At 53.2% G+C, this 18,196-nt stretch overlaps 1 long non-coding RNA gene across 3 annotated transcripts; it reads left to right on the top strand.

The window, feature by feature from the left end:
• The first annotated feature begins 2,007 nt into the window (after positions 1 to 2,007).
• Positions 2,008 to 10,799, top strand: LOC112544230 (uncharacterized). 3 transcript variants are annotated; one of them, XR_012898965.2, is made up of 3 exons: positions 2,009 to 7,383; positions 7,632 to 8,346; positions 8,889 to 10,799. It is a non-coding gene; the product is annotated as an uncharacterized LOC112544230 (long non-coding RNA). The 3 variants fall into 3 exon arrangements; XR_012898968.2 differs by having other exon boundaries at positions 2,015 to 4,878; positions 4,985 to 8,346; XR_012898963.2 differs by having other exon boundaries at positions 2,008 to 8,346.
• Positions 10,800 to 18,196: the final 7,397 nt, after the last annotated feature.

The raw sequence follows: 18,196 nt of genomic DNA, 5'->3' as shown, positions 1-18,196 counted from the left end.
AATCGAGCCTGCTGGCATCTGATTGATGGAATGGGGCTCTCTAGCAGGTGTAAGTACATGGTGCAGGCATGAGGTGGGGGTGGTGGAGCAGGGACACAGCGATGGGAAAGATGGCTGACCCTTGCTCTAAGGCTATATCTATACAGGGAAAATAGTCTGAAATAACTTAGTTATTTTGAGACGTTATTTTGAAATATTTCAAAATCCCATGTCCACGCTACAGGGAAGTCTGAGGTAGGCTCCCTTAATGAGGGTGTGCTACCGTGATTTAGAACCCCCCAGATGGCACTGGAGAGTAGTTATTTTGGAATAACAGCTGATCATACACACTAAAGCTATTTAAAAAGGACAATTTTGACGTTAGGGTATTTTCCCCTTACAAAGAAGAGCTATTTGAAATTAATTCAAAATAACAAATTTTGAAATAGGCATTATTTTGCATGAAATGAAGATTTATTATTCTAGAATAAGAAGCTTTTTATTTTGAAATAATTTCAAACTAAGGGGCTTGCTGTGTGAACACACCCCTTGCTATTTTGAAATAACACTGTAGTATACAGTGCCTCAAGAACACTGGGGATTCATTACTTTGAATTACTCTGGGGAGTAGTTATTTTGAAATAAGAGCAGCTGAGCATATACGCTAACACAATGGTCTCCAATCTTTTTACACCCAAGATCACTTTTTGTGTTTGAGTAAGCCAAGATCTACCACCCCTCCCCAAGATCCCACCCGTTCCTTGAGGCCCTGCAGTCTCTTTTCTCCTCGTCTCCATCATTTGCTGTGCCCAACTCTTACTCACTCTCACTGGGTTGAGACAGGTGGTGTGGGCTCTGGGGTGGGAATGAGAGATTTGGGTGTGGGAAGGGGTGAGAGGTGCAAGCTATGAAGGCAAAACTATGGGAGGGAATTTGGGTGCAGGAGGAGGTGGCGAAGAGGGGCGTGTGCGCTTTTTTTGGTAAATGTGTACAGCAAGGGTGTGACGGCACCCATCACAGTCCCCCAAGTAAGCAGGAAAATCAGCCACAGCCTTCCCTTGGCTGGTCAGAGCATGGAGGAGGGAGGCTCCTGCCTTCCCCTGGCCATCTGGAGCATGCTTACTTGGAGAATTATGGGGGGTGCTTTTGTGCATACACACCCCCTGCACACGGGCCCACTTAACCTCCTGCTCCCCTCCCCCCTGCGCACGGGCTCGCTTAACCTCCTGCTCCCCACCCCCCTGCGCACGGGCCCGCTTAACCTCCTGCTCCCCTCCCCCCTGCGCACGGGCCCGCTTAACCTCCTGCTCCCCTCCCCCCTGCGCACGGGCCCGCTTAGCCTCCTGCTCCCCTCCCCCCTGCGCACGGGCCCGCTTAACCTCCTGCTCCCCTCCCCCCTGCGCACGGGCCCGCTTAACCTCCTGCTCCCCTCCCCCCTGCGCACGGGCCCGCTTAACCTCCTGCTCCCCTCCCCCCTGCGCACGGGCCCGCTTAACCTCCTGCTCCCCTCCCCCCTGCGCACGGGCCCGCTTAACCTCCTGCTCCCCTCCCCCCTGCGCACGGGCCCGCTTAACCTCCTGCTCCCCTCCCCCCTGCGCACGGGCCCGCTTAACCTCCTGCTCCCCTCCCCCCTGCGCACGGGCCCGCTTAACCTCCTGCTCCCCTCCCCCCTGCACACGGGCCCGCTTAGCCTCCTGCTCCCCTCCCCCCCGCGCACGGGCCCGCTTAACCTCCTGCTCCCCTCCCCCCTGCGCACGGGCCCGCTTAACCTCCTGCTCCCCTCCCCCCTGCGCACGGGCCCGCTTAACCTCCTGCTCCCCTCCCCCCTGCGCACGGGCCCGCTTAACCTCCTGCTCCCCTCCCCCCTGCGCACGGGCCCGCTTAACCTCCTGCTCCCCTCCCCCTCAGGTGCACCCCCCCCACGCACCTCGACCCAGCCCACTAATTAAGGCTGTATCAGCCACCCAGAAGAGTTCGTTGTTCTATGCTCTGCTGCTGGGGGCGGCTCCTTCCCCACCACAGGCGCAGGGTCCTGCCAGCGGGGCCGCAGTAGGAGGGGGTGGGGGGGTTAACCTTACAGAACCCCGCCCCCGCGTCACCCCTCCCCCTCCTGCCCATGGCCCCCAGCGAGTCCCAGGCTGCCGCTCCCTCCCCGGGCCCCCCGAACCCCGCCGGCCCTGAGCGCCCCCGCCCAGCTACAGCCCGAGCGACTGTCGGGAGGGCGGAGGGTGCCGCAGTGGCTGGTGGGAAATGTAGTGTGCCCTTGCCTACATCTCCCATCAGCCCTTGCAGGGCCCGCGGCCCAGAGAAGCGGTGGGCCCGGCGTTCCTGATTGGGCGAGGGGCCTTTGCCCAAAGCTTCCGTTCCAACAGCGACGGGCGGGGCGGAAACGGAAGTGGGTGAGCAAGGAAGTGACATCGGCCCGGCACAGCCGGGAGTTGTAGTTTCCACAGTGGCCTGTTCCGGTACGTAGAGAGCGGCTCCCTTGGGGTAGCGCGCTCTGATTGGCACGAGGGCAGGCACCAGCTGCCGGAAGTAGCACAGTCCTCCAGGGGCAGCTCCCTAACTCCGCCCCCGCAGGAACGGCCTGATTGGCAGGGGTAGGGAGCCGCTCCCGTGCCTTGTGCTGCTGCCGGAAGTGGCGCAGTCCTCTAGCTCCGCCCCCGCAGGAACGGCCTGATTGGCAGGGGTAGGGAGCCGCTCCCGTGCCTTGTGCTGCTGCCGGAAGTGGCACAGTCCTCTAGCTCCGCCCCCGCAGGAACGGCCTGATTGGCAGGGGTAGGGAGCCGCTCCCGTGCCTTGTGCTGCTGCCGGAAGTGGCGCAGTCCTCTAGCTCCGCCCCCGCAGGAACGGCCTGATTGGCAGGGGTAGGGAGCCGCTCCCGTGCCTTGTGCTGCTGACGGAAGTGGCGCAGTCCTCTAGCTCCGCCCCCGCAGGAACGGGCTAATTGGCAGGGCTTGGGAGCCACTCCCGTGCCTTGTGCTGCTGCCGGAAGTGGCACAGTCCTCTAGCTCCGCCCCCGCAGGAACGGCCTGATTGGCAGGGGTAGGGAGCCGCTCCCGTGCCTTGTGCTGCTGCCGGAAGTGGCGCAGTCCTCTAGCTCCGCCCCCGCAGGAACGGCCTGATTGGCAGGGGTAGGGAGCCGCTCCCGTGCCTTGTGCTGCTGCCGGAAGTGGCGCAGTCCTCTAGCTCCGCCCCCGCAGGAACGGCCTGATTGGCAGGGGTAGGGAGCCGCTCCCGTGCCTTGTGCTGCTGCCGGAAGTGGCGCAGTCCTCTAGCTCCGCCCCCGCAGGAACGGCCTGATTGGCAGGGGTAGGGAGCCGCTCCCGTGCCTTGTGCTGCTGCCGGAAGTGGCGCAGTCCTCTAGCTCCGCCCCCGCAGGAACGGCCTGATTGGCAGGGGTAGGGAGCCGCGCCTGTGCCGCTGCCGGAAGTGACGCAGTCCCACGTTCCATGCAGTTCCTGGTGTGGAGCTGCTCCCTGTGCAAATGGGCCCCGGCCCCCCCGGAGCTGCTCGGTTTCGTCTCTGCGCCCTGCGCACGTGCGGTCCCGGGGCAGGGCCCCGCACACAGGTTCTCCCCGGGAGCCCTGTCCCCTCAGGCCGGCTCTGGGCCTGGTGGCTTTTAGGTTTTCTGCCCTCGCTGCGGGGGCGACGGCTCCAGGGGAGGGTGCTGGTGCCTGTCGGCTCTGGCGCCGGCCGCACGTTGCTTCCTACATTCTGCTGCATCCAGACTGGCAGGATTTTGCACAACATCGCGCCGCCTGTCTACCCTGGCCGCGAGTGTTTGCACAAGAGCACTGACTCTGTGATGTACAAAACCAGCGGTGCTTGTGTAAATACTGACGCTCCCGCTCAGGGGCGAGCCCCCTTGCGCAAGAGGCCACTGTAGACAGCAATGTTAATTTATTGCGCAAGAAAGCCCGATGGCTAAAATGGCCATCGGAGTTTTCTTGTGCAAGAGAGTGTCTACACTGGCATGGATGCTTTTGCACAAAAGCAAATCTTTTGCGCAAAGCCACATGCCAGTATAGATACTCTCTTGCGCAAATACTTTTAATGAAAATATTTTCTGTTAGAAGTATTTGTGCAAAATCATGCCAGTCTAGATGCAGCCTCTGTATATATCCCAGTACAGACACCCCCTTCAGCATTTCTAAAGTAGCTACTTTAGCATGCGCTAGCTATGCACACCCTCACAACTCCCCTTTCTGTGGGCAGCAGTTTCTTTTTAGGAACCTGAAATAGAGTAACTGTAGCCTCACCTGGTCATAAAGTTTGAGGCCTGTGGAGATTATTAGTTGTTAGAAGAACAGTTGATTAATATATCAGCATGAGTGGCACTTGCTGCAGCTAACACATAAATGAAGTGTATTGTTCATGAGTCTACATTTATAGCTTCCTTTGGCCTGCAAGGCATGTTGGGACATTGAGGGGTGGGGCTTATGGCAGGATTTAAGCTGGGCCTCCAGGCACAGAGACTCATTCAGCTTTTAGTTGCTGCAAAAAGATGCAGATAGGCACTTGTATGGTCATGGTGAGTATAGATATTGGGTAACAGTTGGGTTTATTTTTGGTTCATATGCTATTCTTCTGTTCTCATTTTTGTAATGTACTTTAATTTCATTTTAGCTTGTTTGTAGTGTGTTTGATGCTTGTATTTTCTCTGGGGGATGTTATGGGGGGGTTGTCTCTGCTAAACACACATAATTTAGTATTGATAGTATGTCTACAGTGTCAGACTGCTGTAGAAGCATAGGAGGCTTATAGATGGGTTAGGTGGGGGCTAATGTGAGAGTACTGTAATGGCGGTTCTTTTGCTAACTTCAGCTATACATTTTGTTATCTCTTCTGTCATGTTCAGCTGTTTAAAGCCCTGTGAGTAGAAAACTAGTAAATCAGGTTTGTAGTGAAGCTTTCTTTGCACTTCCAAATACCTTCCAATTTTGTATGGACTAGTATTCTCATTTTAGAGAAGTATGAATATTTTCTGTGGCTTTTCTTGTAGCACCATACATCTGCAAGTCAGTGTGACATGGGAACAAAGCCCCGACTATAGAGGAGAACGAGATATTGATGGGTAATTATCAAAGTTAAGTATCTGCTGAAGGATTTTATGGTCAGAAGAGTTATTGAGGTCGTGGCTTCTTGTTTACACACAGAAGCTCTCTAAACTGCAACCATTGCTAATGGAATACAAAAGTGCAGGTGGGAGGCCATTGTACAGAGGGACCATGCATTTCCTGTGGAAGAAACATTATTGCTGTGACAGTGACCCATCTGTAGCTAAAGATGATCCAGTCTCAGTTTCCCATCTCTTACACTGCACTAGGATTGCATAATTGGTCATGGCTACTTCCTTCTTCCATTCTCTACCAGGTGTTGGTTTTCTGCAGCGCATGTGAGCATCTTAGTTAATGATGGGCTCCTGTGGCAGTGAGAGGGAGGACAACCAGGTGTATGTAGAAGCATAGCCATTTTCTGTATCAACAAGCATTTGGGGGAGTGGGGATGCAATAGCAGGGCGAGGGGACTCTACTTTGTAGCGGATGTTTCCAGATGCGGATGGCAGTTATCTCATTCCACAGAGGATCGTGACCATTTCTTTGTTCATCTCGGAAGATGCTGTCGTACGTTGCCGACAGAGCGACGGCAACATACAGGAGCGAAAGCCTGCAAATAAAGGGAAAGAAGGTTATGCCAAAGTTAAGTTTGTCTTTAAGAATCAGACAGCGAGAGGTGTTTATAAGATTGAGATTTCTTTACATGCAGAAGGCTGCTAAAGGGCACCTATTGGCAACATGGGCAGGAGGTCATTGTTGGGGGGGGGGGGGGAGGAATATGCACATCTTCCATACAAAGATGGCTTGACAGGAGAGCGGTCCACACATAACTAGAGATGCTCCATTCTCAGCTGTGCTGTTATACTGCACTGGGCTCACATGTCTGGTCACCGCTTTCTCCTTCTCTTGTCCTGTACTTGGTTGTGGTTTTTCTGAGGAGGATGTGAGCATCCTAGTTAATGAGGAGACCCTGTGGTAGCGGAAAAGGGGGAGGATTGCCAGTATGTAGAAGCATTAGTTATTTTCTGCATGGGTGAAAATATTTTTTTGTTTGGGAGGGCAGTCTGTGGGAGCGTAGTGCATAGCAGCTATTGCTTTTCTCAAGGAAGTAGCAGGTAGGCGAGGTCATATTTAAGGTTGGGAGCTTTGCGAGCAGTGTTTATAAATGGGATACCCAGTCAAGTTTTTGTTTGCATTGGCAGACACACACACGTCCAGTATGACGTCCGCCCCTTCCTCCGAGGGACGACTTCTGCATTCATCTGTCACAACGTCGTCCTCCATCGCTGAACGAGGGTCGTCGACGTAACGGAGCGATGGCCTGTAGACAAAAGAAAAGAAGACCTTGAGAGCAGGCGGGGTTGTCAAAGTTAAGTGTTTTCCCAAGAGCAACGGTACAGATGCTTCTGACTGTCCCGAAGTTCATTGTTTTAAGAACAGGAATCCTGTCACACCTGCCCATTTTCAAAAGGGTGTGGGGGAGAGGTCATTATACGGAGGATGTGTTTATTTCTCCTGAGAGAGGTTGATCGCCAGAAGAGCGAGCCACACAACTAGAGATGTTCCATTCTCTGCTGTCACGTTTTACACTGCAGTGGATTTGCATGACTGGTCACTGCTAGGTCTGTCTCTAGGTCTGTCTCTGGTTCTATACACGGTTGTAGTTTTCTGTGGAGATTGTGAGCATCGTAGTTAACGTGGGAAGGGCCACCCACGAAGTCAGTTGCATCTTTGTCGTAGGTATGAATGAGTCGAGGCTCTTTGGGCCATTGGATCGGTTATTTTAGCAAAGGGAGAGCAATAACATGGACTCTCCCATTTATGTGTCATGGGAGGATCAGAGAGCAGAGCTGAGGGAGCGAGCCACAGCGAATCAATCACATTGGGTCCATGTGGTTCCGGCAACGGCGATTTGGGCGGAAGCAGAGCAACTGGCAGCGATGTTGGCGTACATTGCCGACCAAGGGATGGTGACATACGGGAGCAAAAGCCTGCAGATGAAGGAAAAGAAGACCTTGAGAGTCGGAGGGGATGTCAAAGTTAAGTTTGTCTGTAAGAGTCAGTCTGTGTGAAGTCTTTATAAGATTGAGACTTCTTTTTTACAAGCAGGAGTCTGCTAAAGGGAGGCTATTGAGAAAGCGGGCAGGAGGTCATTGTCTGGGGAAATATGCACATCTTCTGTACAAAGATGGCTTGCCAGGAGAGTGATCCACCCCCAACTAGAGATGCTCCATTCTCAGCTGTGTCGTTACACTGAACTGGGCTCGCACGTCCTGTCACCACGATCTCCTTCTTGTGTCCTGTACTTGGTTGTGGTTTTCTGAGGAGGATGTGAGCATCCTAGGTAATGACGAGCCCCTGTGGTAACGGGGAAAGGGGGAGGATTGCCAGTGTATAGAATCATAGCTATTATTTTGCATGGGTGAAAATGTTTTTGTTTGGATGGGGTGGAGGGTGACCTCAGGGGAGCATAGTGTGTAGCAGCTGTTTCTCAAGGAAGTAGCAGGTAGGTGAGGTCATATTAAGGTCGGGAGCTTTGCGAGCAGTGTTTATAAATGGGATACCCAGTCAAGTTTTTGTTTGCATTTGCAGATGCGCACACGTCCGGTACAACGTCCACTCCTTCCTCCGAGGGACTGCTTCTGCATTCATCTGTCACAACGTCGTCCTACATCGCTGAACGAGGGTCGTCGATGTAACAGAGCGATGGCCTGTAGACAAAGGAAAAGAAGACCATGAGTGCAGGCAGGGTTGTCAAAGTTAAGTATTTTCCCAAGAGCAGGATGGTCAGAAGCATTTGTGCCAGTGAGGTTCATTGTTTAGGAACAAAAGTTCTGTTACATGTGCCTATTAAGAGGGCGGGGGGGGGGGGGTCATTATATGGAGGATGTGTGCATGACTCCCAAGAGTGATGCGCACGTCACTAGAGATGCTCATTTGTCAGCTGTCACCTTTTACACTGCACTGGGTTTGCATGACCGGTCACCACTATCTCTGTCTTTGGTTCTATATGCAGATGTGAGCATCCTAGTTAGCAAGAGGCCCCAGTGGGGTGGGAAATGTGGAGGCTAAGTGCAGGAAGTGAGTTGCATCTCTGCCATAGGTAGGAACGAGTCGGCTCTTTGGGGCATCAGATTGTTTGCTAAAATAACCTGAGTGATAATGTAGCATCGTCGCTTTTAGAAATGTGGCATTTGTTGACGTGCCAGAGGAGGATTTGAGGGAGCGAGGCACAGCAAGTCCATCCCATTTGGTCCACACGGTTTGCGGCAACGGCGGTGCAAGCGTAACCGGTGGTGTCCATCAGGTAAGTCTAAGTTAGAGCTTTGAGTCCAACCTTGATGGGTATGTGGCCTCTGCTGCATTAGGTGAGGCAGAATAACTGTGAAAGGGTCCTTGGCTAATGACGTACGTTAACTCGGATGCTGTTTTTCCGCACCTGTCATTTCCTCGAAGGCGGCGTGTTATCGAAGACAGTTGCCCCTCGTTGGGTCATTAGCATGGTCGTCATCACATGATTGAACATGTTGAGTTTTTTGTCCATCTCTCCCCCCCCCCCCCCCCCCCCCCCATGGATCATCGCAGACATGCAATATAGGAATGGAAATGCATTGGTATTATCGGAAGCATGGGAATAACAGCGAGGAGGGCCGTGTGGAATGTGTGCGAGGGAGGTGAAAGTTGCAATATTAGCATGGCGAGGGATCTTGTGATGTGTGGTTGCTGAAGTAGTTACATTTATGGAAATGGCATCTATTCTTCCCCCCCCTCCCCTCACCCTTAAGTAACTGGCTTACTAACTTTAGTGCATAGGCTACTTGTCACGTTAAGTTTTTGCTGTCGTCATAGGTTCTGGATGCAGAACTAATCTAATTTGGAAGAGCAGCAACAAAGTTGACGAGCTGGGGACTTTTTTTTTCCCCTCACAGAAGTGGATTCGATTTCACATTTGCAAGTTAAGTATGGCCATAGATGAGGGCGTTTGTTTTTGCTTGCCCTGCATTGCACTTGGGGAAACGCGGTTCACTGGGTGCATGTCACTGGGGAAATTCACATATACAACATAGCACATGGGCGTTTCGGAAGCAGAGGTTTGGATTTGTGCAGGCCTTAACTGAGCATTTTTTTTTATTTCCATAGGAAGCGTGCCATATCAGCACAAGCTGAAGATTTCTTCATGAGCGGAGAAGAGTTCTGCGTGACTTAGCCGGTTTTGAAGATGTAGAGTTTACATAGGGTTCAATTTAACACGTGCAAGTTAAGTATGGTCCTTGATCAGAGGCTGGATTTTTTGTTGTGCATGCTCTGTTTCACTTGAGCAATGTGGTTCACTGGGTGCATGTCACAGGGGAAATACTGCTGTGCTGTCCTGTAGTGTGTGTTGGAAGCTGAGGTAGTTTGCATTTGTTGCGTGGGCCTTAACCATGAGCATTCTTTTTTTTTTATTATTTCCATAGGGAGTGTTCCATGTCAGAGTGCTCTGAAGATTTCTCTGTGACCAGAGAAGAGTTTGGCTCGTCTCTGCCAGTTTGGAAGATGTAAAATTTGCATAGGATTTGCTTTCAGATTCTCTAGTTAAGTATGGTCCTCTATCAGGGGTTTTGTTTTGGGCTTTTTGTATTTCACTTGAAAGGTTTCACCAGGTGCATGTCACTGGGGCAGTTTACCTGTGCTACTATGTATATGGCCCTTTTGGAAGCTGGGGCAGTTTGTGGTCTTGTTGTACAGGCCTTAACTGTGAATCGTTTTTCATTTCCATAGGAAGTGTTCTCAATCACTACCATATGAAGATTTCTACATGGCCGGAGAAGAATGTGGCATGTCCTTGCCAGTTTGGAAGGTGTAGAGTTTGCATAGGATTGGCTTTCAGATTTGCAAGTTAAGTACAGTTTCAATCAGGGGTTTTGTTTTTGCATTTTGCTTTGGAAACGTATTTCACTGGGTGCATGTCACGGGAAATTCACCTGCACTACATTGTATAAGCATGTTTTGGAAGCTGAGGCAGTTTGAGTTTGTTGTATGGGCTTTAACTGAGACAAAGTAGTTCTTTCTCTAGGAAGTCTTCCGCAGTGGTGCGATCTGAAGATTTCTATGTGTCCAGAGAAGAATTTGGCATGCCTTTGTTTGTTTGGAAGATGTAGAGTTTGTATTTCACGCTTTGATTTGCAGTGTCCTCTTGTCTTGATGGCTAGTACCAAAGTTCTGAGGTGGTATTGTTAATACTTTCACAGTCCCAATCAGTAGATACATCAAGTCAGCGCTGGCACACATTTGGACTAGGTGCACCAGTACATCTCAGTCCTGCAAGGGATGCAGGAGACATTTTAACCCGAGGATGCAGGCAGGGGGGCACAGTTGCTTGCTGGATGAGTTTGTGCAGCAGCGCACTGCTATTTGCACTGCTACTAGGGAGGCCATGGCGGCCTCTTCTTCCCCCCCCCCCCGTGTCTGCTCCTGCTCAGCCTACCCCCCCCCCCCCCCCCGGCCGTCCCAGTCCCAGGTACAGCTGCACCTCCTACCCATCCCCCTACTCTCCTAGCCCCTATGTGCAGCAAGCTCTGAGCAGGCCTCTGCAGTCAAGGTGGCAGGGGCTCATCATCCAGGTGGCACCCTCAGCCCTGAACCTCCCTTCCCAGTTGACATCCCCCTTCCCATCTGTGAGAGTTGGTAAGGGAAGCACTTTGTTAAACTTATTTTTCTGAACAAAAGCTTTATAGTTTTGGAAAGAACAGTGAAATAAACTCAACTTGTTTTCAACAATACCTGTCTGTTCTTAGTGTGAATGTGTACAATTTGAATGTGGGATAAGGAGGGGCTTTGGGCGGGGGCAGAGGCTCTGGGGACATGGGGCAACCCCTACATTTGGAAGGCCCTGGGGAAACTCATTGGGCTCCTTGGCAGAATCGCTCCCTCAGGGCTTTCTAAATGCACAATCCCACCTAGCGGGCTTGCTGGATGGCAGCTGTCTAGGGCTGCTCAAAATGCCTCCCCTCCACAGCACCCCCAGTCCCCCCATGCTGGGAGGAAAGCCTCTCCTTTCCTCTCAACTAGGTTGTGCAGCCCACATTAGGCATGTTGTGATTCCCCCCCCCCCCCATGTCCAGCCACGTGAGAAGGCATATAAACCTGCCCTTCAGATAGCCAAAGGTGCACTCTACCTCCAAGCAAGCCCCATTCAGGCAGGCATTAGAGTTCCCTGCTTGCATCCAGGTGTCCAACAAACAGCTTCATGAGCCAGGGCAAAAGGGGATACACCACGTCAGCCACGATGCACGTGGGCCTCTGCACATCCCCCAAGTATGGCATAGTTTCACTCTGGAAAGAATGACCCAGGCTGCAGTACAAGTATGAGTTCCAGAAGATACAGGGATCGTGTGTCTGGCCTGACCACCCAACGCAAATGTCTGTGAATTCTCCCTGGTGGTTGACCAGGGCCTGCGGCATCATAGAAAAGTAGCCCTCTCTGTTAATATACTGGGCTGCTCAATGGGGCTGTGCACAGATCGGGATGTGTGGCCCATCAAGTGCTCCACCACAGTCTGGAAATCCTAGCCCCGCAAATCCAGCCAGGATGGTACCCAGGTCTTGGAGGCGGACAGTCCTGTAAAGCAGCTCTGAGTTGATGTCCGTCACCAACTGCAGAAAGGGACAAATAGAAAGAGAGAAGACAGAGGAGTTGCATGACCTGATGAGAGGTGCTTCCTCACCCCTCCCTTACCAGACACCAAGAGCCCCTCCCCCACACCATGGCAGGGTGAAGCCAGGAGGACTTCTATTATCTCTCCGCCCCCCCCCCCCATTCCCTCTGCCCAGTCCGGACTGTCCCCAGAGAGTGACTTATCTCTACCAAGACGGCCCCAACAGTAGACCTCTCCATGCCAAACTGGTGTCCTACAGAGCAGTAGCTGTCAGGGGTGGTCCGCTTTCAGAGGGCAATAGCGACCTGCTTCTCCAGGGAGCTGGCAGGCCTCAAGGGGTGTCCTGGCCTTGAGGGGCAGGGCGAGCCAGGCACACAGCTCCTGGGAGGTGGACTTCCCCATAAGGAAGTTTCCGCTCCAAGCCTGGTCATCCCACTGCTCCATAACAAGCCGGTCCCACCAGACTGAACTGGTGTCCAGCCTCCAACTCGCTTCTGCAGGAATAAGTTCGGCGGCAAGGGCAGTGGGGCTGCGGCCCGAGTGAGGTGCTCAAAGCTGGGCTCTGAATCCAGCTCTGCCACAAACATCATGATGGTCTCATGAAGATGCAGCAGAACTTCCAGCATCACAGTGTGGAGCCATCAGCCCTTATTTCGAAATAGCGGTTTGGCTGTGTAAACCCTAGGAAAGTTATTTTGAAATAAGGGCTCCGCTATTTCGAATTTATTTCAGATTTGGTAAACCTCATTCTACGAGGAATAACGCCAAATTCGAAATAGCTATTTTGAAATAAGTGTCTACATAGCACTTATTTCAAAATAGGGGGCCTCCAGCCTTCCCGGGGGCCCTGGTGGCCACTCCAGCCTCAACCAAGAACACTCCTCTCCTTCCCCAGAGCCCTTTAAGGTGTAGAGTATGGCCACAGTGCCTGTGCCAGCTCCAAGCCTGCCAGCCCAGAGCCAGCAGTCACTGCCCCAACCCAGTGGCCCCAAAGCACAAGCCAGCAAGCCACTGGCAGCCAGCCCTCCACTGCTCCCCAGGAGCAGTCTGCCAGCTCCCAAGAGCCTGCCAGGTCCCGGAGAAGGCAGGCGCCTTCCTAGTACAGGGTGGAGATCATTGACATTATTCAGGTTTGGTGGGGATGCCCCCAACGTCCATGATCTCTGTACTAGTTGGAGGAACACTGTCGTCTATGGCAGGATAGTTGCCAGCCTAGCCACCAAAGGCCACATGCAAACCCAGGAGGAGGTTTGCCTGACAATCAAATTGGTCCGGCGAGCCCCTGAACCCTGAGCTTCCCCGCACCCTTTTCCCCCTGGCTTCCCCCTTCCGGCTCCCTCCTCCCAGGTTTCCCCCTCCCCTCTCCTGCCTCCCTTCCCCAGTCTCACCAGAGGTTCATTCCCTCCCCCCCAGTTTTGTTAAATAACTAAAGAGGGTTTGACATCAGGAAGGGGGGTTAGGGAGGGGTGTGTTCATGAACATATGTGTATTTTAAGTGGAAGGATGTGAGGGAGGAATGAGGCACACACCCCCAGTGGGGCAGTCCACTCAGTGTGGACGCGCTATTTTGAAATGAAATCTTAATGCATTTCAAAATGCATTTCAAAATACACTACAGTGTTATTTTGAAATATTTCAAAATAGTAAAAAGCTTAGACACACCCTCAGGGTGTGTCTACACTGTACAGTTGTTCTGCCAGAATAATGTCCCTTATGCCAGAAAAACAATAGCATCCACAAAGCAATTGCGATATTTCAAAAGAAAATTGGTAAATCTCATTCCATGAGGAATGAAACAATGGAGGGCTTAATGTTGGAAAAACGCCTCTGTTGAAAAAGCTTTTTCAACAGCGGGTGAGCGTGTGGATGCTCCACTGCTGCTATGTCAAAATAGCGCCTCATTCTAAAGTTAGTCCTTCCCACTGCATCCTGGGGCGCTAAATTGAGAGAGCTAATGTGGATGTGCTAATTTTTCAGCTTCCTGATAGAGTGTTCACACTCTCTCAGACTATCTTCTGGAAAAGCTAATTTCCCACCTGCTCAACCTGCACCCCCTTCCCCCACCTCCCAGTGCATTCAACACCCCCTGCCCAACCTGCACCCCCTTCCCCCACCCCGTCCATTCAACACCCCCTGCCCAACCGCACCCCCTTCCCCACCCCTGTCCATTCAACACCCCTGCTCAACCTGCACCCCCTTCCCCCACCTCCCAGTGCATTCAACACCCCCTGCCCAACCTGCACCCCCTTCCCCCACCCCCGTCCATTCAACACCCCCTGCCCAACCTGCACCCCCTTCCCCCACCCCCGTCCATTCAACACCCCCTGCCCAACCTGCACCTCCTTCCCCCACCCCGTCCATTCAACACCCCCTGCCCAACCTGCACCTCCTTCCCCCACCCCGTCCATTCAACACCCCCTGCCCAACCTGCACCTCCTTCCCCCACCCCGTCCATTCAACACCCCCTGCCCAACCTGCACCCCCTTCCCCACCTCCCAGTGCATTCAACACCCCCTGCCCAACCTGCACCCTCTTCCCCCACCCCCGTCCATTCAACACCCCCTGCTCAACCTGCACCCCTTCCCCCGCCTCCCAGTGAATTCAACACCCCCTGCCCAACCTGCACCCCCTTCCCCCGCCTCCCAGTGCATTCAACACCCCCTGCCCAACCTGCACCTCCTTCCCCCGCCTCCCAGTGAATTCAACACCCCCTGCTCAACCTGCACCCCCTTCCCCCACGCCCAGTGCATTCAAGTTCCCCTGTCCAACCTGCACCCTTCGTCCCCCACTCCAATCCATTCAGTGTCCCCTGCCCAACATGCACCCCTTCCCCAACCACCACCCCCATCCCTGACCACAAATTGCATTCAACACCCCCCAGCCAACCTGCACACCCCTTCCCCCGCCACAGTCCATGCCACCCCTCCCCCCACCTCTCCCCGCCCAACCTTCCTCTCATGTGTTTCTCTCTTGTTGCTCTCTCGTATTGGCCAATACGTTCTGTCTGTCTGTTTCTCTCTGTGTCTTTTTCCTTGCTCTGCTCCTGCCGTGTCCTTGTACAGGACACTTGCAGTCATTCCAGATGAGCATCTCCACGGGTTAAGGGCTCAGGAGCCAAGGGGAATTCTGCAGGTACGTCAGTCGCGCAAGGTAGAGCAAGGGAGAGCGGTGGTGCGTCATGGCTGAGTGACTCAGTGTTCTTGTAGAGGGCCTGATACAGAGGGAAGAGGGTGGGAAAGGGCTAAAGGATAGAATTCCTGCAGGCGGAGACCTTAGCGAGTGAGAGCTCATGCTCTAAGTTGTTTGTTTGATTTTCCCCCTTTGCTGGGTTCGGTAGCGAGCGATAAGAAGTCAACCGTCCCGGTGTCCTCCCGTCTGGGGATGGAACGAAAAGGAGAAGAGCAAGCTCGGGAGCTTGGTCGAAGCGAGGCGAGACCCATCCGGCTGGGAGCGGAGCAGCCGTCGCTGACACGGAGGTAAGTGTCGGTTCCGGAAATCTCTCGGCGTACGGCCTACTTGGTTCAAGGAAGGGAAGTCACGTTTGCTTAGACAGCCAGTCCGAGCGGAGGTTCCCGGGGTGCTTCCTTGGTTGTGGGAGAAGCAGGGCTCCCGTTTGTCAGGGGTGCTGGTTTCTCTGGAATACGGTGTGTAGCCAGACAATGTAGCCAGACACAAACCCCATCTTGGTTTTCCACGAACCCCATCTTGTTCCCCCCCTCCCCCCAGAGAGCAAGAGAAAGGCAGTCAGCCTTTGATGCCCTGGGAACGCAGGTGTGCTGCCTGTCCCTGACCCTGCCATAAATAGAAACCAGGCAGTAAATGGGCTAGCTGACGACCCCGGGGCCTCCTGTCGCCCTGATGGCTAGTACCAGTAATTGACACGCCTGCACTGTCCCAGGAGAGGAATCTTCGCCCATCACATACCAGAGGTGCCCATTGTCTGCATTTTCCCAGGTGTAAATTATGCTTTGCACCCTTCGTGGGAAACTTGGCATTCAAAGCCATTTTTCCTAATTGGCCACTTGAGACCAGGAAGAAGCCTACATGACCCAAGGGGTATAAAAGAGGTTCAGCAGCCCACCCCATTTGAGCTCCAATCATCTATACCTGCTGGCAGGTATTGATTGTCTCCCGAGGTCTGTGGGACGCCCAACCTTGCCCTACTTCTTCCCGAGGGATTGAGAGAAAGACGCTGGCCATGCCAAGTCTGGAACACAGGGGTGAGAATATATACCTGCTATGTGTCTATTTTGCATGCATTTAATAAGAGCTCAGAGAACCAAAAGGGTTTCATGGTACCTGTAAGTAACTTCTTAGTGTAATTTCCCTTGTAGTGGCTGTGTTATCTGTAACACAGCAGTAGCATTTAACAACTAAGTTTACCCTGTAACAATAAAATAGTAACTGTTTAAGCTTTAACCTGACTCCTTCAGTTGCTGTAACAGAACCAAGCACAATTTAAAAGAACTTCAGCTGGTCATAAGGGACTCACTGCCCTGACCGTCGGCTGACAACGGTGTCCTTCTCAGCAGAGGCTTGGCTCGAGGAGGAAGGTGCAAGGTGGTAAAGTTTCTGGCTGTCTCTCATGTGTTTCTTTCTTGTTGCTCTCTCGTTTTGGCCAATACGTTCTGTCTGTTTCTGTCTTTGTTTTTTTCCTTGCTCTGCTTCTGCCGTGTCCTTGCAGGCATTCCAGGTGAGCATCTCCACAGGATAAGGGCTCAGGAGCCAACGGGAATTATGCAGGAATGCCAGTCGCAAGGACACGCAAGGGAGAGCGGTGGTGCGTCATGGCTGAGTGACTCAGTGTTCTTGTAGAGGGCCCGATACAGAGGGATGAGAGTGGGAAAGGGCTAAAGGATAGAATTCCCACAGGCGGAGACCTTAGTGAGTGAGAGCTCACACTGGGCTTTTTCTGTCGCGCTTGCAGAGGAATCAGTGTGGCTCCGTGGCTGGAGAAGAAACCGTCTGAGATGGACTTTAGCTGCCTGGACGTGATTCTCGGGACGCATGAAGGGTCCTCAGCATTTGGCCTTCCCGTGGCTCTGTGTGAGTAGGAGATGCGTGCTTTGAAATCTTCAAGCATCGTGGCAGTAGGTTTCTTCTGAAGCAGAGAGCTTCCTGCTGGGGCACCAAGCCTGGTGGCTCAGGGACTGATGAAGGAGCAGTAGTCGGTTCAACAGAGCGTGGATAGAGATTCAAGGCCTCCTTTCTCTCCGTGTTCCTGCAGTGGCAGCGGGAGGGAGTGGCCGATGGTGGGAGGCTGCGGAGCGTTATAGGGGAGGAGAAGCGATGCCGCGTCCTTGCGGACTGAAACGCTAAGTTGTTTGTTTGGTTTTCCCCCTTTGCTGGGTTCGGTAGCGAGCGATAAGAAGTCAACCCTCCCGGTGTCCTCCCGTCTGGGGATGGAACGGAAACGAGAACAGCCAGCTCGGGAGCTTGATCGAAGCGAGAACCGTCCGTCTGGCAGCAGAGCAGCCATCGCTGACACGGAGATGAGTGTCGGGTCTGGAAATCTCTCGGCTTACGGCCCACTCGGATCTAGGAAGGGAAGTCACGTTTGCTTAGACAGCGAGTCCGAGCGGAGGTTTCCGTGGTGCTTCCTTGGTAGTGGGAGAAACAGGGCTCCCGTTTGTCAGGGGTGCTGGTTTCTCTGGAACACGGTGTCCTTCTCAGCAGACGCTTGGCTCGAGGAGGAAGACGCAAGGTGGTAAGGTTTCTGGCTGCCACTCATGTGTTTCTCTCTTGTTGCTCTCTCGTATTGGCCAATACGTTCTGTCTGTCTGTTTCTGTCTGTGTCTTTGTCCTTGCTCTGCTTTTGCGGTGTCTTTGTACAGCACACTTGCAGGCATTCCAGGTGAGCATCTCCAAGGGTTAAGGGCTCAGGAGCCAACGGGAATTCTGCAGGTACGCCAGTCGCGCAAGGGAGAGCGGTGGTGCGTCATGGCTGACTGACTCAGTGTTCTTGTAGAGGGCCCTATACATAGGCGAGGGAGGGGGGAAGGGCTAAAGGATAGAATTCCCACAGCCACAGACCTTAATGAGTGAGAGCTCACGCTGGGCTTTTTCGGCCACCCTTGCAGAGGAATCAGTGCGGGGCCGTGGACTGAGAAGATACCGTCCGAGATGGACTTGAGCTGCCTGGACGTGATTCTCGGAACACGTGAAGGGTCCTCAGCGATCGGCCTTCCGACGGCTCTGTGTGAGTAAGAGGTGCGTGCTTTGAAATCTTCAAGCGTCCTGGCAGTATGTTTCTTCTGAGGCAGAGAGCTTCCTGCTGGGGCACAGAGCCTGGTGGCTTGGGGACTGGTGAAGGGGCAGTAGGCAGTTCAACAGAGCGTGGATAGAGATTCACGGCCTCCTTTCACTCCCCGTTCCTGTACTGGCAACGGGAGGTGGTGGCCGATGGTGGGAGGCTGCGGTGCGTTGGTGGGAGGAGAAGCGATGCCGCGTCCTTGCGGACTGAAAAGCTAAGTTGTTTTTGTTTTTTTCCCTCTGCTGTGTTCGGTAGCGAGCGATAAG

Source organism: Pelodiscus sinensis, chromosome 19 (genome assembly GCF_052426305.1).
Source record: "Pelodiscus sinensis isolate ZL-2025 chromosome 19, ASM5242630v1, whole genome shotgun sequence".
Classification (NCBI taxonomy): Eukaryota; Metazoa; Chordata; order Testudines; family Trionychidae; genus Pelodiscus; species Pelodiscus sinensis.
This window is presented reverse-complemented; position numbering and strand designations above follow the sequence as displayed.